This window comes from Panthera tigris, chromosome C1 (genome assembly GCF_018350195.1).
Source record: "Panthera tigris isolate Pti1 chromosome C1, P.tigris_Pti1_mat1.1, whole genome shotgun sequence".
In the NCBI taxonomy this organism is placed as follows: domain Eukaryota; kingdom Metazoa; phylum Chordata; class Mammalia; order Carnivora; family Felidae; genus Panthera; species Panthera tigris.
Genome location: NC_056667.1, coordinates 188,268,903 through 188,295,063, shown reverse-complemented (window position 1 = coordinate 188,295,063; position 26,161 = coordinate 188,268,903). Strand labels below are relative to the sequence as shown.

The 26,161-nt window shown below is 38.6% G+C and overlaps 1 long non-coding RNA gene across 1 annotated transcript; it reads left to right on the top strand.

Annotated features, from left to right (window-relative positions):
• Positions 1–1,558: 1,558 nt before the first annotated feature.
• On the top strand, positions 1,559–24,507 carry LOC122241412. Its single transcript, XR_006221546.1, has 3 exons — positions 1,559–1,643; positions 21,015–21,257; positions 24,317–24,507. It is a non-coding gene; the product is annotated as an uncharacterized LOC122241412 (long non-coding RNA).
• The last annotated feature ends 1,654 nt before the right edge of the window (positions 24,508–26,161 follow it).

Here is a 26,161-nt window from a genome sequence, read left to right as displayed (position 1 = left end):
GTGAATGGCCTGAGAACATGGAAGGCTGAGGCCAACCAGATCTTTATCAATTTTATCAGATGAGGCAGGCCAGGACCAAATGGGCTTTGCGCTGCCCTAGCATATTTTAAACTCCCACCTCATCTGCCATCCGGTATAGCACCTGGGTCTCTTTTGGCACCAGTGTGGTCCAGATTTCTTTGGCCCAATGAATATCTGCTTTTTGAATTATCTTTCCCCAGATGTAGTTTCCATCCAGCCAAATTTAACCTTGTTTTATTATTTCCTGCCCCTCATTTCTAACCTCTTTGGGGACATTGTGATCTGCTGGGTGTTGACAATGCTGCCTAATTTAGAAGCATCTGTGATTTGCATCAATAAGAGAATCCCTCTTTTCAATTTATTAATAAAGACACTGCGAAATAATATTTCTATCAAAGACTATGCTCCATATTTGAAAACACTGGCATTTCTCACAGACTGTGTCACTTATTAAATCCCAGCCTATTTCCAAACCACAATCTTCTCCAGTCCAATTTGATTTTAGTGCCAAGCAAAACATTGAAACACTGGTTTTGTGGGAAATGATCTGTTCATCTCCAAGCACATGCAACTTTGCCTTCATCGGCTGGTGGTTGGGAGAACCACACTGTGAAAGTGACTTTGGGACCGTCTGGTATGGCCAGTTTTTCACATGTAGCTTGTGACTCCATTTTCCTCTTGAATTTGATGGAACTTTCCCTTTTATATTCTGGCCTATTATTTAAGTAGAACATGACCCTAGTAAATCTATTGTTCTCTTGTCTCCTGGAGTTCTCCACCTCCTGGAACCCACTGGAAAGAGCTAGTGCTCATTGAACACATTTTTGCTAACAATTTATTAGGCATCTAAGAAGTGTTTGGGCCTTCCAGGAACCCATTTATAATTAGATATATGTTATCTAGATAAATTCTCAGTGGATGTGGTTCCTCCCTTTCCTTCATCCCATCACCATTGCCAACAGCTCAGGTCAGGCCACTGATCTGATTAGGGCCATCCTCTCCCAACTGGTCCCTGCTTCCAGCATTGCTCCTCTCCACTCCATTCCCCACACTATCAACCCTGATCATATCAGTGTGCTACTTAAATCCATCTGTGGCTCTACAGTTGCTCTCAGAATTAAGTCCAAACATTTTAACAACTCCTATAGGTCCCTGTTTGATTCCCTAGCCTCATGGCTTGTCACTCGCTTGCTCACACACTAACTTTGGTCCTGCTAAATAGTTTGTGGTTACCTGAATGTGCTCTGATCTCTCTCACTCTAGACCTGTGTGATGATGGTTCTCCAGCCTAGAATAATCTTATGCTTCCCCCACCCCCACTCTCTAACCTCTCTTTGTCTTCTTCTTCTTCAGTATGGCAAACTCCTGTCCCCTCTTCAGGTTTCAATTCATGTGACATTTCCTCCAGGAACCTTAAGTAAGAGTCACCAAGACTGGATTCAGTGACTGGGTTAGACTCCCCTCTCATACCGAGCTAAAAACCTTTCTATAGAATGTTGGCTCTGTATTCTAATTCTAATGGTCTGTTCCAATGGCCTGGTAAACTACAAATTCTTGGAGGACGAGATCTGTTGCATTGTTCACTGTGAACACCCAGCCCCGAACAAGAAACTGACATTTAGGTAGGTGCTTAACATATATTAGATTCTTTGTATGTAACTTACATAGAAATGCTACATGAGAACTAACTTGATTTTACTAAAATTTTTATATCCAACTGATTTTTTTTTTTTTTTTTTTTTTTTTTTTTTTTACTTTGACAGTTTTTACACCGTGGGCGTTTCTTTTGTCCTTGGTCAGGTCTTCCTGTTTCTCCCAGATGTCTGCAGATGTTCCTTTGGAACAGACAAGCAGGAAAGCTAACATGAGATAGAGACACAGAGTTATTATGAGGGGGTCTAGCTGTCTTATAATTTACACTGCCCCTCTCTCTAATGCAGAAGGGCCACCAGGTTTTAAACCACTGATCAATTTTTCAATTGTTTTTTTTTGTTTTTGTTTTTGTTGTTGTATTTCCTGCTTGGGTGCATTGGAAATCAATTCCACAGGAAATGGAAGTTGCTGTATAATTCCAGGTGACTTTCTGCTTATGATAGGAGTTGCCAAAATGAAGAGTGGTGTGGTTTTGTGGATAAAGTGTTCTTCTAAACATATGAAGCAGAATGAAAAAAAAAAATATGGCTTCTGTGGCCAAGGATAGGCATACTTGACTTTCTCTTGAGCAGGAGAGGAGGGGGAGGGGAAAAATAAAAAAGGTTTTCTGATTCCTATTTGGCCAAATTTTCTTACCTCATTTTGCCAGCCAAAACTAGCCTTGAGAAGTGCCTGTATTTTTCATTTTACTCTGTTTATTTCCAGGTAGGTTTTTTTTTTTTTTCTCTCTAGAGCTTTGCCTATCCCTTTGGCTTATCTTCACCTTACCTCCTCCCCCACTGTAGTACCTCCAAATATTAGGTAAATGCCTTCTTCTAATCCCTTTGGTTGGCATGCTTTTGGTCATCCATTCTATCTGCCTGCAATGTTTCAATCAAAGCAGCACATTCTTGTTTGGCTGTATTTCTAGGGGGCTTCTACCTTGTTACTCCCCCCGCCCCCCGCCCCCCTCCATCTTCTTCTTTCCTCTTACCTATAAACTTTTATTAGACCTTTGTGAAACCAATTATGATAGCAGGGAATATACATGATAATTCATTTGAAGAGGAATCTGCTGCATTTTGATGACAGAGATGATTTCACAAGACTTGTGGGAAGCACAGCTATTGTTGCCCCTTCTGACCGCGGGGTTGGAAAGCCCCAGCCAGCACTGGTCTGTTCTCACCCTGCCTTAGCAGTCTGCTCACATACGCGGCCTGGCACCAATTGCTAGCCATATCTCACCCTCTATGGCAGGAGGCGATCAATAGATGGATTAATCACACTTTGGGGAGCTCACACCCCGGGAAGGAGAGAAAATGAGAATTGGAAAAGGAGGCTGTTTGCCAACGTGTTCTGCCTGGAGCTTACAGACGGGAGCATACAATGCAGGACCACAAAGAAAACCACTTTGCCCACAAGTGCCCACTGACCAAGACCAGTTGTATAATGAGAGCTTCTGGAAATCTACCATTAGCTTGATCTCAGCTGATCAGCAGTGCTTTAAAAAAATATATGGGTTAAAGACAGCTCAAAGCCTTTAAAAAAACAGTATAATGAGACCTAAGTGAGCTAGTGAATAAGGTTATGCTTTTTCATGCAACCAATCTCCAAATATGCATACTTTTCAATGTGAAAAAGAACCCTGTGTGTGTCTTTTAAGTGTATTTTTAAAGACTCAGAAATTGGAGAGGGTGCAGGGTTTTTTTGTTTATTTGTATAGCTTACGTATTTATTTGTAACTGGGAGGTTTGCAAATTAGGAACCCTAGCCATTAAAAGTCAGCTCCTGAGTGCTTATTTGGGGCAGGGCTAGGGCAGGACTTTGTTAGAGAGAGAGATCTTGATTATTGAATAAGAGGCTCAGAAATGCAAGAATCCAAGATCTACTCTAGTAGAAGCTATTGTATGTGCAAAGTACCTTGCATTTTGGATAAACTTAAGTTTGAGTCTTCCCTCTGCTACTGACCAGCTAACGGAAAGCAACTGAATTTCTCCCTGAGTCTCAGCTTTTTCATCTCTGTAATGGATTAACCTGTCTTTGGAAGTTGCTAAGAGCAGGCAAGACAGTGCAAATGGAAGTATTTCATAAACTGAAGGGAGCTCTGCAAATTTAACCATTATTACAAAGGAATGTGCTTAGAGAGGGTAAGGAGGGAGAAGTGCCTGCACATTTGGACTATCATCCCTTGACTGGTCCTCTAACATGGATGTTCAAGGTAATAAGACAGTCACAGAAAATGGTGTTATTTTGAACTTAAAAAACAAACAAAAAACCCTCTACTGACTTTTATCTTCCTGAGTAAAGCTATTTGCTTCCACCAACACTTATTCTCAAAATCCACTTTGGTTCAAGGGGACTCAGGGCTCTGTCCCTGACTGTTTTACCTCCCACCCCGGATAAAATCATTATCATTTACAAAACGGTTTGATTAATGTTTGATTAAGGAGTTCTGACCTTTTGGGAATTAGCATCATAATTACAGGGCTGCACGTAGTCCCCAGCCACTCGGATGGCTCCCTGGTTGAGACCTCTTTTAAGCAGCAGTGAGTGACAGGCATCCATGAGCAAAGCTCCCCTAATACCGTAATCACCAGGTACCGCTAAAGTGCGGCTGACACTTTTGCTGCAGACCGGAGAGCAGAGAGCAAATAAAGCCGCCGTTTAGGGCTTTGAGTCCTTTTCCATGTGTTCCATTTCTGCTTTTAACAGCTTTGTTAATTCAATCACCACCTCCATCCAAACAATAGCCAAAGGCGGCTGGGAGGAGGGTAGGAGGCAGTTCTGGGGCTGAGTCAAAACTTCATCACACTTCTCTGAAATGGCTCATGCGCTGGGAGGGAGGACCAGCTGGGCCAGTTGGCTGAGATGCTGGGCTGCAGAACCAGCAGCAGGTGTTCCCAGTAACGGCGACACGCTTGAACCAGGCGTCACACGAAATGTGGAGCAGGGGCCTTCTTCTGCTTTTCCCTTTCGCCTCCAGAGCCTTCACAAGTGTAAGGGAAATGAATCCGAAGGTGAGAATTAGCCTGTTCGGTGGGAACTGTCATGTTTCACTGCTCTGTCTTCTCCCATTGGTGAGACATGATAAAGGAGAAAAAAACACAGCCACCCGAGCCTGACCAGGCTCCTCAGCCACTTAGAAGTACCAAGTAATGGTGCTGCAGAAGCAACGTGAGGATTACTGTCCAATGAGCGCAAGTCAACTGCGCCATTTCGTCGCATGTGTGTGAGATGCAAATAGGGGTCACCTGAAAAAAAGGGTCCTGGGAAAAAAACTCTTGGAAGTTCTGGATCAACGAAATTTAAACAGGTCGCTTCACTGCAAGACTTCTCAGGGCCTTGAATTCCTTAATGTGCTTAGTCTCTAAAAGGAAGGTAAGGAAAACAGTATGTCCTAAACTGGGCTGACCCACAGCCCAGTTTTCTTTCTTTTACCCTCTTTTATGTAAAATATCATTTGGGAAATGGTAGTCTAGTCCAGTCTGGATTTTTTTTTTAAGAATTCAGGTTTTCTTGACTCTCTGGTCTGGACTTCCAATTTTGTTGCTGTATGCGTATGTGTTTTTAAAAAATGGAAGTATGTCTCAAAGCATTGCAGATAAATAGTAGCAGCAAAACATTCTAGCGACCAGGACTTGTGATTTGCTTTATGTAGAAGGACCCCGATGGTGTGGTGGGTGCTGACCTCCCACGACAAGCAGCTTAAATCCTGGAGCCATTTGTACCTTCTTCCTGCATAGAACTGCTCTGAGAACATAAACATGGGCAGGGAAGAGATAAAAATGCAAGATGTTGTGGACCTTTACTTCCTAACCACAAGTGCTCTTGAGGGAAGAACGATGTCATTGTAAAGAGTAAGGGGCTGTGAACTACATAGGTTCAAATCCCAGCCCTGCCTCTCATCAGCTACATGGCCTTGGACGAGTCAATTCATCTCTCTGCTCTTCTATTTCCTCGTCTGTAAAGTGAAGTCAACAATATAGCGACCATTAGAGGTTGGTGTAAGGGTGCAGTCAGACCTTCTCTGACAGCTTCAGGAAGGCCTGCTCCTCATCAGAAGCCAGTTGCTATCATGATGCATAACATGAGTGCAATAAGCAACCGATGTTTATGTAACCAAATTGGATACTAGGAATCTAAACCTCCAGCGACATTTCTTTCGGAACTTTCCTGGCCATGCCTAGTAAGGAATCAGCGGATGTTAAGTGTCCAATGTTGCCGGAATGCAGGGGGAAGAAAGAGAGAAAATTAAATACACTCTTCCTACGGTTATTCAAGATGTTTCTCTTTATAATTTTTTTAAGCTTCAAAAGTGTTCAGGGGCTCCTGGGGGACTCAGTCCATTAAGCGTCCAACTTCAGGTCATGATCTCATGGTTTGTGAGTTTGAGCCTCGCATCAGGCTCTGTGCTGACAGCTCAGAGCCTGGAGTCTGCTTCAGATTCTGTGTCTCCCTCTCTCTGCCCTCCCCTGTTCATGCTCTGTCTCTCTCTCTCAAAAATAAACATTAAAAAAAAATTTTTTAAATGTTCATGTGATTTTGTTATTGGGAATATAAAGAAAGAAAAATTTTATTTAATAAAAATGTTTATGGGGTGCCTGGGTGGCTCAGTCGGTTGAGCATCCGACTTCAGCTCAGGTCATGATCTCACAGTTTGTGGGTTCAAGCCCCGCATCGGGCTCTGTGCTGACAGCTCAGAGCCTGGAGCCTGTTTCAGATCTGTGTCTCCCTCTCTCTCTCTGCTCCTCCCCTGTTCACGCTCTGTCTCTGTCTCTGTCTCTCAAAAATAAACGTTAAAAAAAAATTTTTTTTTAAGTTTATAAAAGAAAATGTTTAGCAAACCTTTACTTATACTGGCAATAAATGGACACAAAGCAACCTCTCAGTAATAAATGACTAAATTATGTTATAGCTATATGATGACATATCGCACAGCCATTAAAATATAATTTATAAAGAGTTTTATAAAGAGAAGATGATTATGGTAGAATATAGTGAAAAAATGAGGTACAAAATGACACAGCATGTGATCTCCATTACACAGAAATAAGAATAGAAAAGATCTGATGAAAACAACCCAAATGTGAACAGTGACTTATTTGGATAAAGAATTTTTTAGCTCTAAATTTCCAAAAATTCTATAATAACTCTGAATTGCTTTTGTATTTTAAAAAGTTAATTTCATTAAAAAAAATAAAAACAAACTTGTGCTAATTCTTCCAAGCATTCTTTTTGATTCCTGGGCAAGGGACTGTTCAATTCTAAGCAGCAATGACAACTCAGATCCAGGTGTTGTCTGTTGGCTGGAGGTAACAGCTGAGGAGAAGCAAGCATTTGTCTGAGGTCCACAGAGGAGGGACATAACATGTGCCTGATATGTCCTTCAAGAGCAGATTTCTTACCCATCACCCAGTCATTTCCATAAGGTCTATGATCCTAATCTGTCTTTGGAAAACAGCTTGTTTTATAGGAGTAAGAAATATATTCTCTCCTGAGGCTCTTTAAGTTTCACCCATTGCTAGAAAAAGTTGTTTCCTTAGTTTAGCACTCAGGGCCCTCTACAAGCTAGACCCCAAGTATCTTTGCAGAATCATCTCCCACTCCTCCACCCCACAAGTCATTTGCAACAGTTAAGCTGGTCTATTTGCCAGATCCAAGAAGTACCATGTAGAATCCTGCATGTATGAGCACAGCAGAAATGTAGCTGGGGCATCCCCTACATGTTTACTTAATAGATAGTGGGTGCTTAAAGAGAAGAATAAGGTAGAGATGATATTTTAGCTGTGAAGTGTTCACAAAAAGGAATAAATTGAGGCAAAAATGCAGGGTAGCTTGTCTATGTTTTCTCTCTTTGAATATTCCCCATAGCATATTCAAATATCTAAACTATCTTATGAATTTGAACTCTTAGGTATTCACCCAAAAGAAATGAAAACTTATACTCACAAAAAAAATTACATCTGAATATTTATTCCTAATTTCCCAAAGATAGAAATAACCCTAATATTCTTAACTGGTGAATGGATAAATTGTGGTATGTCCATACGATGAACTACTCAGCAATAAAAAGGAACAACCCACAAAATCCACAATGTGAAGGAATTTCAAATGCATTATGTCAAGCGAAAGAAACCTGACTCAAAAGATCACATAATGTATGGATCCATTCATAAGACATTCTAGAGAACAAACTGAGGGTGGCTGGAGGGGAAGGGGGTGGGAGATGGGCTGGATGAGTGATGGGTATTAAGGAGGGCACTTGTGATGAGCACTGGGTACTTTATGTAAGTGATGAATCACTGAATCCTACTCCTGAAACCAATATTGCACTGTATATTAGCTAACTAGAATTCAAATAAAAATTTGAAAAGAAAAAAAAATAAGACATTCTGAGAAAGATAAAACTATAGGAACAAAAAACAATTTAGTGACTGCCAGGGGCTGGAGTGTTGGAAGAGATTGAGTACAAGGGGGCACAAGGGAACTTTCCGAGATGATGGAAATGTTCTACAACTCGAATGTGGTGGTTGACACATGACTCTGCTGCATTTGTGAAGACTCATAACTGTATGCAAAAAAATGGGTGCATTTTACTGTATGTAAGTTGTATCTCATTAAACTTGACTTAAAAAAAAAGAGAAGACAACATGAAATACACATACACACACATATAAGCCTGTGGTTCTCAAAGTGTTTGGTTTCAGGACTCCCATACACTTGTTAAAATGATCGGTGAACCCAAAGAGTTCTTTTTTATTTAATTTATATCAATTGATATGTATTGTATTAGAAACTGATACCCAGAAAACCATTTTAAAGACTTATTTGCAAACTCAATTAAAATAGTAGATAATAACCTCATTTCATGTTAACCTAACCGATTTTTTTTAATGAAAAGTCACTCTATTTTCAAAAACAAAAAAAAAGTACTGAGAAGAATAGCATTTTTGCAAATATCTCTGACGTATGGCTTAATAGAGGACACAGGATTCTCATATCTGCTTTTTCATTCAATCTGTTGCTATATATTGTTTTGGTTGAAGTATATGAAGAAAATTCTACTTCATGCAAAAATGTAGTTGGAATAGGAAAGCACATTTTGATATTTCTCAGATAATTATAACTATTCTTTTTTTTTTTTTTTTGATGCTATAACAAAATTCTCCAAGCAGTGGTTTTTTTTCTAAAGATGGTTACAGGAAGACTAAAATCATATCGTGAAACTTTTCATACTCTGTTACATTAAAATCCCTTGGTCTATCTTACACGTTGAATGAACCCATTCATAGTTTGGTACCATCAGGCATTAGTCACTTGGAAAATACTGACTGAGTTAGGCAAATCTGCCACATTTTGGCCCATTTCATTATTTTATTTACATATAATATATTACATATATGATGTGTGTGTATATATATATATTACATTCATTAATATCATCACCTATCTCATCAGAAAACTCTTCAAGTATTGGGAAGCTGTCAAGCTTATGGTAGCAGATACGGTTTGCCAAAATTCTCATTTTGACTTGAAATCTCTCATTTTACTTTTGGCAACAGACATTGCCAGTTGTTTTCCTTGAAGTGACACGCTCACTTCCTTCATTTTCAAGAAAATGTCTGCCAAATATCTAGGCCCGAACAGCCATAGTTTGTCTGTTTGTCATTTTTTCAAGAAAAAAAAAAATGTTCTGTGAAGAAAAAGCAGCTATTTCTATTTCAGGTTACAGCTCAATCACACAAGTGCTTTTCTCCCAGATGATCATCCTTCAATACACAGCAGAAGTGTGTTTGGTATACTTCCCACTTTATCACACAGCATATTAAAAAGATTTGTGCTCTAGAGCTGAGAGTTAATCAAATCATTTTCTTGTTTCATCAAGAACATTCTTAAGCTGAAATTGGCAATTTGGTTAAACTGCGAGTGTTTAACAGTGAAGAAAACTCATATGCCCCCGCGGCCGCCCCTACGGTTTAGTACCCTTGCAGTTCCACCCAGTTTTTTCCACTATCAATACAAAGGTCAACAGAGTGAAAAAAGGCAAAGCCTTGCATCATTATAAAAATAGTTTTGACCATGCAGACTTCTTGAAAGGATCTCCAAGACGTTCCAAGAATTTTCTGACCATACTTGGAGGACCACTGATCCAAGCTTTTCTCATTTATATGTCCTTTTTGAAATCTGTCTCCTTAAAATCTCCCCTTACTAAACCATTCTGCAGCCATCACCCTTGCATCTGTATTCCAAAAACCCTGGTCTGCTTCACCCTTAGGGGTCGTATTGTCCACTTTTTACCTCTGCCGTCTCTCTAGTTACTTTCCAGACTTCTTGAGAGTGAGGAATGTTTCTTTGAATCCTTGCCCCACCCCTGGCCCAGTAGCTTCTAGATATTTTACACATAATAGACACTATAAAAGATTTTGGTGATTTGCAAATGTTAAATATTATGCACAGGTGGACAGCTCTGGGTACATAGACACAATGTCAGTGTTAATCTAATTTAGGAAACAAGTATTACTGAGGGCATCATCACATCGGAATATTTTCAGGCTCCCAACACCTAAGGCCAGCCCATTTTAACCCCAGTCTTTCTCTGGATATTTTCTCTTTAGTCTGCCTTTACTCTCGGCATAAGCTAAAGAGGAGACTGTGGTGTTATGCAAATAGCCAATGTTTTAGATTGCAAAAAAACAAAAAAAACGTGGGTTCATGTTTTACTCTCATTGACCTGACCTTACTTAGCAAGATTCTTTAGATCTCTGAGCCTTACATCTGAGATGAAGACAGAAACTGCTGCCTCAGCTACTTCATACGGTTGTAAGGATTAAAGGAGATAACAGCTTAAAAAGCACTTACTTAGCTCATAGATTGGCTGGAAAGTGCTAGTTCCATTGGCCTAAGTTCCATTTGACTTTCTCTTCTGGGAGGGAGCAGATGCCTTCTCCTAGCTGAGGTCCAATGCCCAGGCCAGCTCCCCAATTATTCCAGAACTTTCACAGAACTCTTCCTACCCTTGTCTGCTCATGATGCTTCCCCTATTCCCTAGTCATTTTGTCTTTGAATTAGCAGAGCTCACTCATTCAGCCTAATGATTTCAGTCTTTGCATTTAGGGTCAAGCCATCATCAGGTGTCTTACCAGTCACTGGACAAGGGGACAGATGGACCCCATAAGGCAAGAAGACTTCTACCAAATAATAATAATAATATTACTATAATTATTAATTATATTTATAATTAATATAATTACAATTAATATTCTATTATTATTATTATTACTATTATTATATAGTTTAGTTTTCTTTATCTAAGAAAGGAAAGGTTTATTCATTAAATACTTTTTCAGGTTTTCCAAGGTTTGCAATTCTTGCATGTTTTAGTGGTGGAATTTTGTGAGTATGTATTTTTAAGTCTTGTTTGTCTTAAAACAGGGGGCTAATTTGTTTTGTTGTGTTTTTACTTATTCATCCAACTAGTATTCTTTCAACAATTAAAAAAAATACTACTGTGTGCCTGGCACTACACTGCAATCATTAGGAACAAGAAGAAATTCTCAGTTGGTAGGATACAAGTCTGAGCCGGTTACTAAGGGAATAAATAGCTTCAGCATCTCCTCTACAGCAGTATTCGGTATCATCCTATTACATTTAAATGCTAATCCACATCCTGTAGAATTCTGATTCACCGGAGGACTAATGTTGCTGATAGCTGCACAGATAGCCTAGTCTGATATTACATTCTGAGCAACAGCAGAGCAAAACCCTCTCAACCTTCAATTCCTCCAAAATGCCCATAAACACAGCTTTCTGGCTGAGCTGGGAAATATCCACAAGAGAAGAGACATTCTGTAAGTAGATACAAAACACGATGAATTTTAAATAACAGATATGCATTTTATGAACATTGCTGGTTTCATTATTTTAAAATTTGACTGAAAGTTCATTATGCTTTTTTGTTTTAAAAAACAGGAGGTGTAAAGATAAGTTTATTCCACTCTTCGGTTCACAGAATATTGGCACCATCAGTTGGTGACAGGCTCTTTATCAAATTTTACTTTATTATTTTTTCCCTCTCCCCCTTCTGCATTTCCATACTTTTATTTTCCTCACCCTACAAGGACCCAGTCAGATTTATCTGATATATGTCTTTATATATGTATTTATTCTTATAAAAATTTAATGTTTTTCCCATGTATATGTATTTTTAATTTATAAAACTGGTATTATGTTATAAATCATATTCTGTTCCAAATATTTCTTGCTCAACACTGTGTTTAGATATCAACACACGTTTCTGTGTGCATTTTGAGTTTTTCCTTGCCCTTTTTGCAACAAGCTCCAGAACATCCACATTTGATCTGTACATTCTCCTACCGAAGGACCCATAGGTTACCTCCAACTTCTCCCCAGGGCAAATGATTCATCTATGACCATCCCTGCACCTGTTTTTTTATGGACTTCGCAAGAAGACTTCGAGATAATGACTAGATTGGAAGCACCAGATTGTAGGATATATATGGACATACACGGATCCCCCCCAGGTTGCTGTCCCAAGTACCATTTTATTTACACAGCAGGGCACTCTGTTCCTACATTCTCACCAGCACTTGCTATTATCCACATTTTTAACTTTGCCATGACTGCTGTTGTGAAGTGGTATTTTTATATTATTCCAAATTCTCTGATCACTAAGCTAATGTGAGCATCTCTTCACATATCAGTTATTCTTTCTTTGAGGGCCTCCCCTTCTATGAACTTCCTGTTTATCCTGTCTTCTTTGTTCATTTATCCATTTGATTGGTTTACTTGCTTGCTTGACTAACAAGAGTTATTTGTAAATTTAGATATGTATTCCTTGTTGTTTTGATGTTGCAAATAACTTTTTCTGGTCTAATATGTATCCGTTAAATTTTTAAATGGCATCTTTAATAGAACAAAAATATGCTATTTGATATAATCAAACCCATCAAATTTTTACTCTGTAGTTTGTGCCTTTGGGGTCTGTTTCAAGAGAATTTTCTCTATGCAACGATCATAAAGCTATTTTCTCACAATTTTCAGCACTAGGTTTTCAGTTTTACCTTTTACATTTATACTTTAAATCCATCTGAAATTCACCTTTATATATGGTATAAGGTAGAAATCCAACTTCATTTTTCCACATATACTAAACTAATTGTTCCAATACCATATCCTTTATTTAATGTTTATTTTGAGCGGGGGGAGGGGCAGAGGTAAAGGGCCAGAGAGAATCCCAAACAGGCTCCACATTGAGCCCAATACAGAAGGGCTCCAACACAGAGTCCAACATGGGGCTCCATCTCACAACTGTGAGATCATGACCTGAGCCAAAACCAAGAGTCAGACACTTAACCGATTAAACCACCTAGACACCCCCCAAGGCCATATTCTGAACAACATTTCCTTTTCCTATTGCTTTTGGTGCCGTAATTACAAGTTTATACACATACACACACACACACATATATAAGTACATGCATGTGTATGTTTCTGAGCCGTCTAGTATATCCCACTGGTCTTTCTGTGTCTGCATCTATTACATACTATTTTTGATACTATGGCTTTTACTGTGTCTTAATAAGATCTGCTAACATGCATCTCCCTTCTTTGTTTCTTTGTTTTACTTGGGTATTTATACTCATTTATTCCTTTATCATACTTCCTATTTATTTATTCTATTGTATTTATTTATTATTCTATCTGGTGTGTGTGCACCAGAGTGGGGGGGGAGAGACAGAGAGACAGAGAGACAGAGAGAGAATCTTAAGCAGGCTCCATGCTGTCAGTGCAGAACCTGATGCAGGAATCGATCTCAGGAGCCATCAGATCATGACCTGAGCTGAGATCAGGAGTTGGACGCTTAACCAACTGTGCCACCCAGGCACTCTCCTCCTTTATCATAATTTCTAAAGTGAATTTGTCAAGTTCCTCAAAATCCAGACAATAATTTGATAAGAATTGCATTGAATTTATAGATTTTTTAGATGGGGAGAATTAGATTAGGGGAGAATGGACTGCTATGATAAATCATCCCATCCTACACATGATATCTCTTTTATTCAAATGCTTTCTTTTTTTTTTGAGAGGGAGAGAGAGAGAATGCATGAGTGGGGGAGAAGGGCAGAGAGAGAGAGAATCTCAAGCAGGCTCCACGCTAAGCAGGGAGGCTGGGTTTGATCCCACAACACTGGGATCATGACCTGAGCCAAAATCAAGAGTTGGACACTCGACTGACTGAGCCACCCAGGTGCCTCTCAAATGCTTTTTTAAATGGCATTTAACAAGCTCCTTCATAAGGTATTATGGATACCTTATGTTTACTTTTGAATATCTTATATAAGTTGGCAAATTTTTTACGTAAAGGATATGATAATAAACATTTTAGGATTCATGGGCCATACTCTCTCTCTCTTGCAACCATTAAACTCTGCAGTTGAATCAGCCATAGGCAATATGTAAACAGATCGACATGGCTGTGTTCCAATAAATCCTCACAACAAATAGACAGTAAGCCATGAGTATGTCTCATGGGCCATAGTTTGCCAGCTCTTATAACTGTTGTGAATGGTATTTTATTTTTGTGATATTTTCTGGTTTGTTTTGCTGATAGAGAACACTATAGATTTTATTAGATAATTTTGTATCCATCAACTTTATTGAACTCTTGATGCTTCTAATGATTCATTGATTTAATTCTATTGCATTTTCAGTGGCAACAATCATCAGCAAAACATTATAGTTTTAGCACTTCTTTTCTAGAACTTCCTTTTTTTCTGGTCTTATATAATTGGTCAGGACATCTAGCATTATGTTATCGGTAGCGATGATAAATATATCTTTTACCTGATATTAACTAGGATAAATCTAGAGTTTTTCTGTTAATATAATGTTTACTATAGGTTTTAGGCATGTAGACTTTATCAAATTAAGAGTGTTTCCTTTTATTCCTCATTTACTAATAGGTTTTATTATAAATAACTCTGATGAACATATATGCTATATATAACGTTATAATCCAGCCTGATTTCTCTGACCAGGATTGGTCACTGTGATCTGAAGTTATCCTTATAACTAAATAAGATGCTTTCTCCACATATATTGAGATAATCAATGATTTTTCTTCTGTAGTCCTTTAATGAGGTGAATTTCTGATGTTAAGTTATTCTTTCATTCTTGGAATAAACACTTCTTGATAATAATATAGTTTGGGGATTTGATTCAATTTGGTTGATATTTGATTTAAGATTTTTGCATCTATTTTCTAAGCGAAATGATCCTGATTTTTTCTTTTCCTGTACTGTTCTTATCTAATTTTTGAACCATAATTATGTTAGACCCATAAGATTACGGTGACAACATTTTTTTTCCTTCTGAAACAACACATATAAGCCAAAGATGATCTATTTCCTGAAATGTTGATAACTCTATCTGTAAAAATCATCTGGATCAGGGACTTTGGGCAACAAACACAGATAATGGATTTACAATTCAGTTTCTTCATTGGGTATGCTCTATGTTATAATGTAAATATATATGTAAATATATATATTTTTACAAAATTATACACACAATATATATAATACACACTTGCACATACAGATATCAGATACAAGTCTTCTTTCAGCTTGCAGCTATGTGACTACAAAATAATCACATTTTTATGTTTTCCCCCCATAGGGTTCCAAGAATTGAATAGATGAATATTATGTATGAACACTAAAATGCAAAATCTCTAGCTCTTCAATCCATTCAAATAACAAAGTAATAATTATTTAAGTTGTTTTTGCGCATAATCCACTTGAGGCTCAAAAACAAAATAAAACAGTTTGGATGAATTTTGTTTTGCTTTAGGGCAATGATTCTCAAATCTTAGTGTGTAAAATCACCCAGATTCCTGATTAAAATTCTGAGGCTCTAATCACAAACGTTTTAGCAATAATTCTGAGGTGAAATTTAGGAATATTCTAATGCAATTGATTCACAAACCACACCTTGAGGGACATAGCCCTAAGCTATTTTATATACAATGATCTTTTACCCACAAAGATACTAGAAAGAAGTGGAACAAATTTCTGGCTAGTTTGAACGTGAGCTGCAAGATCAAGATCTCAGCAAATCAGGATTGAAGCTTAAACAACGTGTTTTTTGTAGTAGAGAGACCAGGGTCAGAGAGAGAGGACTTCTTCTTCCCAACTATATGACCTTGAGCAAGTTACTTATTTCCTCAGAATCCCGAGTTCTCTTACATATAATGAGAAGAAATAATTAGATGATTTTAGGTTTTGTTTCAATTTTTACATTCTGCTGTATGATTCTATTTGATAGTATGACTCTACCAAGGAATTAGATCAAGTCAAGGTTTGCAACTCCATTTAAAAAATAATCCTAATGCTGATTCTTTGTATATAACATTTTTTCTTCTTATACAGCCTTTGTCTTTTTAGGGTGGCATCCAGCAAAGAGTTCTCTGTTCTTTCAGTCTCTAGTAACAAGAGCTTTCATATCTCACATTCAAGGCCCATTTGCTGTAGTTAGCTCTATAGCTTTCTGACTTCTAATAAGATATTCCACCCTAATCAAACAAGACCGCTTTCTACTCCCAGAACACACCATGCTTATCCCCAATACCGAATCTTCAGTCATTACAGGTCCTTCCAATAAAATGCCCTCTTCCTTCTACTTCTCTTGACTGAATTCCACTCATTGTTCAAGTCCATAGTCCAGGCTACTGTACCTTAGATGCCCTTCCTGAGCCCAATTTCTCTGACCTGGATCAGTCATGGCACTCTGACTTTTTATAGCATAGAATTCGTAACTCATATAATAAATGTTTCAACATTCAGTCATACACTGCCTTAAACCCCTAGCTAAAGTGTTCTGTGTAGGAATAAGATTTTAAGCTCCTCTAGTCCAGGGCTCAAATAACCTAAGGAGGATCCCAGAAAAGTGCTAAGCACAAAACATACCCAACCAATTCAAATTCAAATTCTTTTTTCTCTTTAGCCTTCCTCTCTCAAATAGTTCCAGGAGAAGACTGGAAATATGCTGAGAAGAGAGGAAACCCAGCATTTAGCACACACAAACTTTTCCGTGGCTCTGAAACCCATTTTACCTCCAACTCATAGCACCAGACTAGCTTCCATTTCCTCCTGATTCTATTTTCAGGTTTATTTGATCCCATCTTAATAGCTAGATGGAAGCAGATTGCAAATGGATAATATTTTCCACATATTTTTTAATCTACTGTCAAGGTTTCCGTTAACATTTTGGACTTCTCAAAATGTCTCAGTCCAAATTTCATTGGTTTCCAAGGAATAATTTCACCCCACTGCCTAACCACCATCTGTTTTGCATTTTTTACCCATGACTTTTATCTGTAAGCACAGTTCACCCACCAGATAATTACTATGACCACTCTCTTAAGTACATACATTAGTTTCTGAACCTTTCCTTCTATAACCTATTTTTTATGTTTCCAGAGTTTTCAGCCTCCAAGGGACCAGTTAAGACTTACTTTGCAAATGTTACTTCATCAGAGAAAAATGACATCTTGACCAGGGGAGGGGGCTTAAGTTAGAGTTCCTGGGTTCACATCCCATCTCAGTTAAAAACCAACCATGTCAGAATCCAGAATATTAAAAGGTGAAAGAAAAATTTGAGATAATTTAGTCCAAATCTTTTGTTTTATAGCTACTTAAAAAAAGTCCTTGTGCAGTTTACTTCTCTACCACTAATTTAGAAGTACTAAGCTCCATTTGAGAGACAGTTCAAATAAAGTTAAATTAATTAACTTTTGAAAAGAATTTCATTTCATTTGTCCTTGGTATCAGATGAAAGAAGATTAAAAAAATAAATCCAAAGTGTTAATATCAATTATCTTCAAGGAATGTGAACAAAAAATGAGAAAGAGGGAACGAGTGGAAAAATAGCTCCCTAGTGCAGCTTAAATTCTTGATCATACCTGCAGACCAAATAAAATGAAAGAGGCATCACCCTCATTCCTCAAAAACTTTGGAAACCTCAGAATTTTCTGATAGTGCAGATTATACCTGAAGGAGCTATAAAATATGGCACTTTGTGGAGATGTTCTTAGATTAGGTCATAAGATATGGCAAAAATCTCATTACTATGCAAAGGATTTGAACAGACATTTCTGTAAAGAAAACATACAAATGGACAATAAACACATAGAAAGATGCTCAACAACATTAATTTACTGAGGATATGCAACTCAGACCACAACAAGATGCTACTTCACACCCACGAAGATGGTTATAAAGACAAAAAGGAACAAACAAAAAGCAAGTGTGATAAGAATGTGGATGAACTGGGGGCGCCTGGGTGGCTCAGTCAGTTGAGCATCCGACTTCAGCTCAGGTCATGATCTCACTGTCTGTGAGTTCGAGCCCCGTGTCAGGCTCTGGGCTGATGGCTCAGAGCCTGGAGCCTGCTTCCGATTCTGCGTCTCCCTCTCTCTGCCCCTCCCCTGTTCATGCTCTGTCTCTCTCTGTCTCAAAATAAATAAACGTTAAAAAAAAAAAAAAAGAATGTGGATGAACTGGAACCTTTATCCATTGCTGGTAGAAATGTAAAATGGCGTAGCTGCTATGGAGAACGGTCTGACAACTCAGGTAGTTAAACATAGTCAGCATATGGCCCAGCAATTCACTTGCAGGTATACACCCAAGAGAATTAAAACCATATGAATAAAACTTGTACATATACAAAAACCTTACACACAAAACTTTACAGCAGCATTATTCCTAATTGCCAAAAAAAATGGGAACAACCCAAATTAACTGATGAACGGATAAAATTGGTATACCGATATGATGAAATATTATTTAACCTAAAAAGGAATGAACCCAGCATGTGTTGACACATGCTACAACACAGATAAACCTTGAAAACATTATGTTGAGTGAAAGAAGCCAGACACAAAAGGCCACACATTGCATGATTCCATTTATATGAAATGCCAGAATAGGCAAATCTACAGATAGAAAGTAGATTAGTAGTTGCCAGGATCTACAGGGGCAGGGGTAAGGGAGTGACTACTAACAGGCATTGGGTTTCTTTTTGGCTTGATGAAAAATGTTCTGGAATTAAATAAGGGGGATTGTTTCACAACTTTGTGAATCTACTGAAACAACTGAATTGTATACTCTAATTGTACGGCGAAATGTATGTGTGACAGTTAACTTTTATATCAACTTGACTGGAGCCATGGGGAACCAGATTAAACCTTATTTCTGGGTGTGTGAAGATGTTTCCAGATGAGATTAGCATGTGAATCGGTGAACTCAGTCAAGTAGATAGGCCTCCCCATTGTGGGTCAGCATCATCCAATTCTCTCTGAGAGCGTGTAGAGGAGAAAAAGTGGAAAATTCATTCTTTTCCTGCCTGCCTGCTTCTGCTGGAACATCAGTTGATGGGAAATATACTATCGCCTCCCCTGGTACTTAAACCTTTGGACTCAGGCTAGAATTATACCATCAGCTTTTCTGAGTCTCCAGCTGGCAGATGACAGATGGTAGAACTTCTCGTCCTCCATATCCACCTGAGCCAATTCCTCATAATCAATAAATTAATCAATTCTATTGGTTCTGTTTCTCTGGAGAGCACTCTAATGCAATACGTGAATTATAGATCAATAAAAAGAAGCAATTATCTTTTTTAAATTTTTTTAATGTTTATTTATTTTTTGAGGGAGAGAGAGAGAGAGACAGAGCACGAGCAGCGGAAGAGCAGAGAGAGGGAGACACAGAATCCGAAGCAGGCTCCAGGCTCTGAGCTGTCAGCACAGGGCCCGATGTGAGGCCTGAGCTCATGGACTTCGAGATCATGACCTGAGCTGAAGTCGGACACTCAACCAACTAAGCCACCCAGGCAACCCTAGAAGCAATTATTTATTCTGACCGTATAAATTCAGTCCCTTTCCAAATGCAGCAGTGACCCTATGCCTCTCCCTATCCTTGCATCTAAAGAGTCACTGAGCAACCTGTATTCGTCAGATGGGCTTCCCAATGATTCTACCTCCACAGCCATCACCCCAGCCCAGATTTTCATCATGCTATACTAGATTTACAGCAACTAGTTTCTAACTAGACTCTATTTCCACCATGAACCATCCCACACATAACCCCCCCAATATTTTTAAAATATATGTCATTTGTTCTTCTATACAGGTATTCTCCAACGGACTGAAAATCTGTGAGGCCTCCCTATTACCAAATTATCACATTTAAATCTTGTCTATGAGGGGAGACCTATATTAAGCATCAGATCTTCTCCTGCTCTATAAGTTTCCTCTCCTTGTCATGGAGATGTACCCCATATAAGTAGCCATGCCAGTCTTCTCCATATCTCTCACATTTAACTTGTCAATCTTGCCCCTGTACTCTATTGCAGATATCTTTTTCTGAAATACTCCTCTCTTTTCCTTCATCAGTCTATGACTCCTATTTTCTTTAAGACTTTACTTAAAGCTTCCTTCCTTCAGGAAGCTTCCCCTATTCTGAATAATACCTTTTGACAGTAAAAGTAGTAATTACTAGTTCTAAATATCTACTGCATGCTAATACTGTACTAGGAGATTTACACATGCCATTGCAAAGATCTGGTGAGGTAGATAGTACTGTTCCTACTCACAGATGAGAAAAACAATGCTCTGAGAAGTTAAATCATACACAAAGTCTCACAGCAAGAATGAGATGTAAAATCATTGCTCTTAGCCCCTAAATTTCATACCCTTGTTTCCTGGAATATCATATGATACATTCAAGGTTGTGTTCAAGAGTCTTCTTTGAGAATGTTGCTTCCTCAGACTACATAATATTTTTCAAGGGAAAATATTGGGTCTATGAGTACCAGTTAGCTTTCTTGGTAGCAAGCAATCGAAACTATCTCTAGCTATCTAGGAGAAAGCAATTAACTGGGTCAATATCAGAAATCATCTTGAAGACTATAGAACCAGGCTCAGAAAACCAGAAAGACCAAAGGAAGCCTAGGCAAAGGAGAACATAGCCAAGGTCATTGCCCCAGGAAAAATCTGGCAAGAAACCTACTGATGACATGACTGTCCCTCATTTGATAGCACCATTGCTGAGGGAGTGATCTCTCTCACTGCTCCTTCTTTGAGAAGGAATGTTCCAGAGCCATCCCCTCTGGATTGTCTAGTGACCAAGCCAAGGCAAAAGCCAGAAAAAGAGATGTCTTACCTCTTTTAGCATCTGAAGTGGGAGGTGGAGAGCTCTGAATCCACCAAGACCCACTTTAGAGGGGTTGTAATAGTTTGGACAGTGCCAAAAATATTCACTTTTCTTTCTTTCTCATCACAGGCTTGACCATACAATTTGCTTTGGCCAATGGGATATCAACAGGAGTGACACGAGCAAAGACTTGACATAAGTCTGCATAATGGGTCTTCCTTCTGTGCCACTGCTATTGTCACGAGAAGAACATGCAACGAGCAGTGGCTGCCCATCAGCCTGAACCCAGATTGATCATCTGTGGAGCAGAGCCACCCCAGATGACTCAGTCCCATAGTCAAGACAGAGATGCCCAAGCTAAACCACAGAATGGTGAGGATGATTATAAATGCATATGGCTACATGCCTCTGAGTGGTTTGACAAACTTCTCCCAAATAGAAAGAATGACACACTCCTCCCAAATGTCCAATGTTCGCTATACTGCATCTTACTCTATTGTATTCTCTACTTCCCAATTCCTTGCATAGGGACCAGATAGCACCCAACACAAAATATTCACTCAGTATGTCTTTGTTATCTATCTAATGATAATACAGAGTTTCTGATTGCAATTTATAAAAAGTAGAAAGCCGATTTTGACATTCTTTTGGGTCAACAAGGCCCAGGGCTTCCCACGTTCATGAATATGGAATGTAAAATAATTAGTAATGCTCAAATAAGCAATTTACTTCTTAGATTGGCAGGCAGAATTCCATCGAGTTGGCAATGATACCGTAAGTAGAGAAGTTTGGTGTGGAGAATTTAGTTACATGCCTTTGTTAGTGTGAATTAGACTTTACGTGTGGTCCCATAACCAGCCAGCTATATCTGTCCATCCTAGTCAAGGTAATCAAGTCCAAATGTCTCTCACTGAGACTAAAGCACGGGGTATAAGAAAATTAAAAATTGTTAAACAACATTAAGAAGAAATCTTGCCCTTGTTCCAGTTCTAGACCAATCAATCAACAAGTGTTGACTGATCTTCATTTAACTACCCTGTACTAGGTCTGCCCCTAAACCCTACAGGGGCTGTGTTCAGAGTAGAAATAGAGATCCTCATATCATATATCTAAATATTGAAAAGTTAAAAGTCAAGCTAACATACCACAAAATAACATATGTTCTATCCTCCTACCTTGACAAATATACTTTCATAAAAACATAGAAAAATGACAACAAAATGGAAAGATGCATAGACATCTATGGTTTTTATATGGTTGAATTTTAAATGACAAGATTTAAATATTTTGCTCATGCTTCTGTGTGCTGTTGATAGGCTCACAATTTGGGGTGAGTAATAAGATACATATATGATTCACAAACAGTTATACATTTATTTTACATTTCTTTTTCTTGCCTTTTTTCCATCAAAATCACTAGGTTGATAATAATCGAGATTTACATATAACTTATAGTACTAACAATAATAGCCTAAAGGATTAAAAAAAGGAATATTGGATTCTAAGCCAACAATTTAAATGTATTTTTATTAAAAAGCAAATTAAAATAAAAAGTATACACTTATTCTTCACATTTCCAAAATTTTACTTTTTCAAGATATTTTAAATTATCTATTAAGAATAAAAGATGAATTCAAATTGCAATTAATGAATATCAAAATTTTAAGTCAATGTATTTAAATAGAGCCGAAACTTTAAAAGTGTTCACAAATTTAATTAAATCTTGCTAACAATTTTATTCCTAGGTATGTACTCAAGAAAAATAAAAACGTACATCCAGAAAAAACCATCAACATGAATGCTCATAGCAGCGTTATTCATAATAGCTAAAAAAAATAGTAGGAACAATCTAAATATCTACCAACTGATGAACGGATACACAAGATGTGGTGTATCCGTACAACAGAATATGATTAGGCAGTAAAAAGCAGTGAAGTACCGATACGTGCTACAACATGGATGAACCTTGAAACCATTATACTAAGCGAAAGAAACCAAGTCACAAAAGGCCCCACGAGGTTGATTCCATCTACAGGAAATGTCAAAAACCGGCAAATCCGTAAAGACAGAAAGCAGATTTGTAGTTGCCAAGGGCTCAGGGGCAGGGATGAGGAGATGGGGCACGACAGGTAAGGGAAGCAGGGTTTCTTTTGGGGTGATGCAAATGTTATAAGATTGAGGTAACAAATGCACAATTCTGTGAATATCCTAAAACCACTGAACTATACACATAAAATGAGTGAATCATGTGGTATGTGAATCATATCTCACAAATACATTAAAATATTAACTATTCTTACAAAACTAGGAATATTTACAATTCTAGCATTTGGTGTCCATCCAGTTACCCAGGTAAAGAATTGGTATCATGTCTCATGAATGATATATTTAGGCTTACATATATGAAAATTAAAAGGAATATGAGTTACTTAACATTGCAAACTGTTGCTTAGCCATCACATACACACAGCCGTGGGTACCTCTGAAACCACAAATCGGGACGTGAGAGGAAGATAGTGCTCTACACTATTGAAAAAGAATACTTCGGGGCGCCTGGGTGGCTCAGTCGGTTGAGCGTCCAACTTCAGCTCAGGTCACGATCTCACGGCCCGTGAGTTCGAGCCCCGCGTCGGGCTCTGGGCTGATGGCTCAGAGCCTGGAGCCTGCTTCTGATTCTGTGTCTCCCTCTCTCTCTGCCCCTCTCCCGTTCATGCTCTGTCTCTCTCTGTCCCAAAAATAAATAAACATTAAAAAAAAAAAAATTAAAAAAAAAAAAGAAAAAGAATACTTCATGATGTGAGAATCTATTTCAAAGATACTAAAAGGGAAAAATTGACAGTTTTTTTTTTTTTACTCTAACCTAAATGTTTGTACGGACCAAATCCTCCTCATAGTTTAAAGCAAGGTCCATCATTGTTGTCAGCAGAATAAGCCACAAAACTTCACAGCATTATGATGAGTGCCATTGTCTTTTGATTGAAGGAGGCAGGGCAAGAGATTTGGAGAAATATTTCTCTGTGTCCTAAACAATATTAATCACTAGAACAGATGTGTTAAGTCACAGGTCGCACTGGGCTGGAACTGAACACTGGATTCTGGTAACAGAAAGGTCCTTGTGTTCTTTATTAAATTTATTTGGGAAAAGCAGAGTAATCCATTTGGCTGCCTGTAGAGGTATGAAAAACAATTTGTCAGCCCTATGCATCCAAGGTTAGAATGAAGGAAGCAAGGCTGTGGAGGACCCAACACCTAGCCAGAATGATCTGATCCTGGCTGTTTCCTTGTCTTCTCAGTTATCTCTGTGTTTCTTTCTACACATTCCATTCCCTTCTAAACCCTGATCAGGTAAAAATGCTGACAGGGTGCACAAAACCTATTTTCTTTTCTCACTGGCTACACAGCTAAACTTTGTATCTTTGTTTCTCTTGCAGTCCGATGGGTCCTTATGACTGAGTTCTGGCCAATGGAAATTTAAGGAAAGTGTTTTCCTGCCGGTGCTAAAACTACTCATGTAAACTTCTATACTTGGTCTCCTTGTCTTGTCTGCCAGTCAGATTCACAGGAGCCAGTGGAAGACTCCAAGTTCCTAGAAGACGGTGGAACCACATCATGGAAAAAACCTGGATTCCCAAAGGAATGTGTGGAACAGAGCCCTTACTCCAACCTGCAGTTAACTGGGATACTGGCAAGAAACAAACTTGTATTATGCCAATGTCCCAAGGTTGTTTGCTACAGTAGCTAGTATTACCTGCTCTGGCTAATACATCGTCAAAAATCATTAGATAGGAAATAAGAGGCTTTCTCTAATTACGTAAACTAGTACTTCATCTACTTCAGTTCTGCTATTTTGAATCTTTTTGTCTCCCCAGTTCTGAGTTATGAAGAATTATTCTAAGGGCAAGGTGGGTGGAAGACACAGCCATCAGGGTTAGATGAAGCCCTCAGACCCCAATCTTGATAAGAGTTACTTATCTTGTTCTTTGCCTTCTCTTGCCTGTTAAATGATGAAGATCTTAGAAATCGAGCCCCAGTAAAATCTGAAAAGCAGAATAGAAATTATGACAACGGCACCTGGGCTGATTTATCCTGAGATAATCTCACAGTTGATGGAACCAAGGAAGCGCGGTCACTGCTGCGGAGATCGGCAGCTCTGTGACACATCCAGAATCTTGCCATCTTCGCACCACTAAGACCCAAAGTGGCCAGCCCCAGGCTGGAGAGGAGTCTCTTTAAGGGTAAGACCTTACAGAATTCCTACCAGTGAATACTCAGCTGTCACTGAGAAACATAGATGGCATCAGGACATTCTCTGGTCTGAAGAAGGCAGATCAGTGATCCCTGTAGCACAAGGGCTGCTCCAGAAGGGGCTGAGAAATCACAATAATGAGCCAAAAGTTAAAGAAAGGGCAGGCAGGCATTGAGCTCTTGTTTTAGGATGATTCTTGAGCAAGGGTTACAAACTCAAATGCCTACGTGAAACTGAGCCAGTAATGTAAATCTGTAAAGTGGGCTACGTGTTTTCCTCATTATTTGTGGCAGACGTGGTCTAACTTTTACATTCCCACTTTCAATAGAAATATGGATAAAATAAAGAGGAAAGATAAACATTTCCTATGAGAAAAACAACAACACAAGGAAAATGAAAATGGCAACGACCCTCTGGTTTCAGTGTCGGGAGGAAATAAGGAATGTCAGGCAAATGGAAAAGCATGAGCCCTGCTCCCCATGAAACAGGTCCTGTATGGGGCCAGCAGGATTGTTTTCATTTGGGATGGTGAGCCCAGTGTTTCTGGATCTTCAGATTTTATAATGCATACAAAAATAAAAATACATATTAAACTATTTTTATGTCAGTGACATTATATTTTTTGGAAAACATGGGGTGGGCCAACATTTGCCGGGTGAACCAGGATACCTAGATGGGTTTCACCTGGGCTTGGGGTGCAATGCTACCTGCTTTTAACCTCTGCTATACAAGCTAGACCAGCTTCAGTTGCTTCCATTTCTTTGTAAGGGTGTAGAGAAAATGAAGGAGAAGAAAACTGGAAATACTTCCTCCTTTTCTGGAAAGTTTCTACGATTTGTTCTGTGATCTGGAACTCCTGTGTCCAGCGTGGCTCTACAAATACAATGTGAGTTGCATATATAACTTCAAACCTTCTGGTAGTTACATCAAAAAAAGTAAAAAGGTACAGGTAAAGTTAACTTTAAGAATAGATTTTATTGATGGACTAAAGGGGTGATGGGCATTAAGGAGGGACCTGTCATGAGCACTG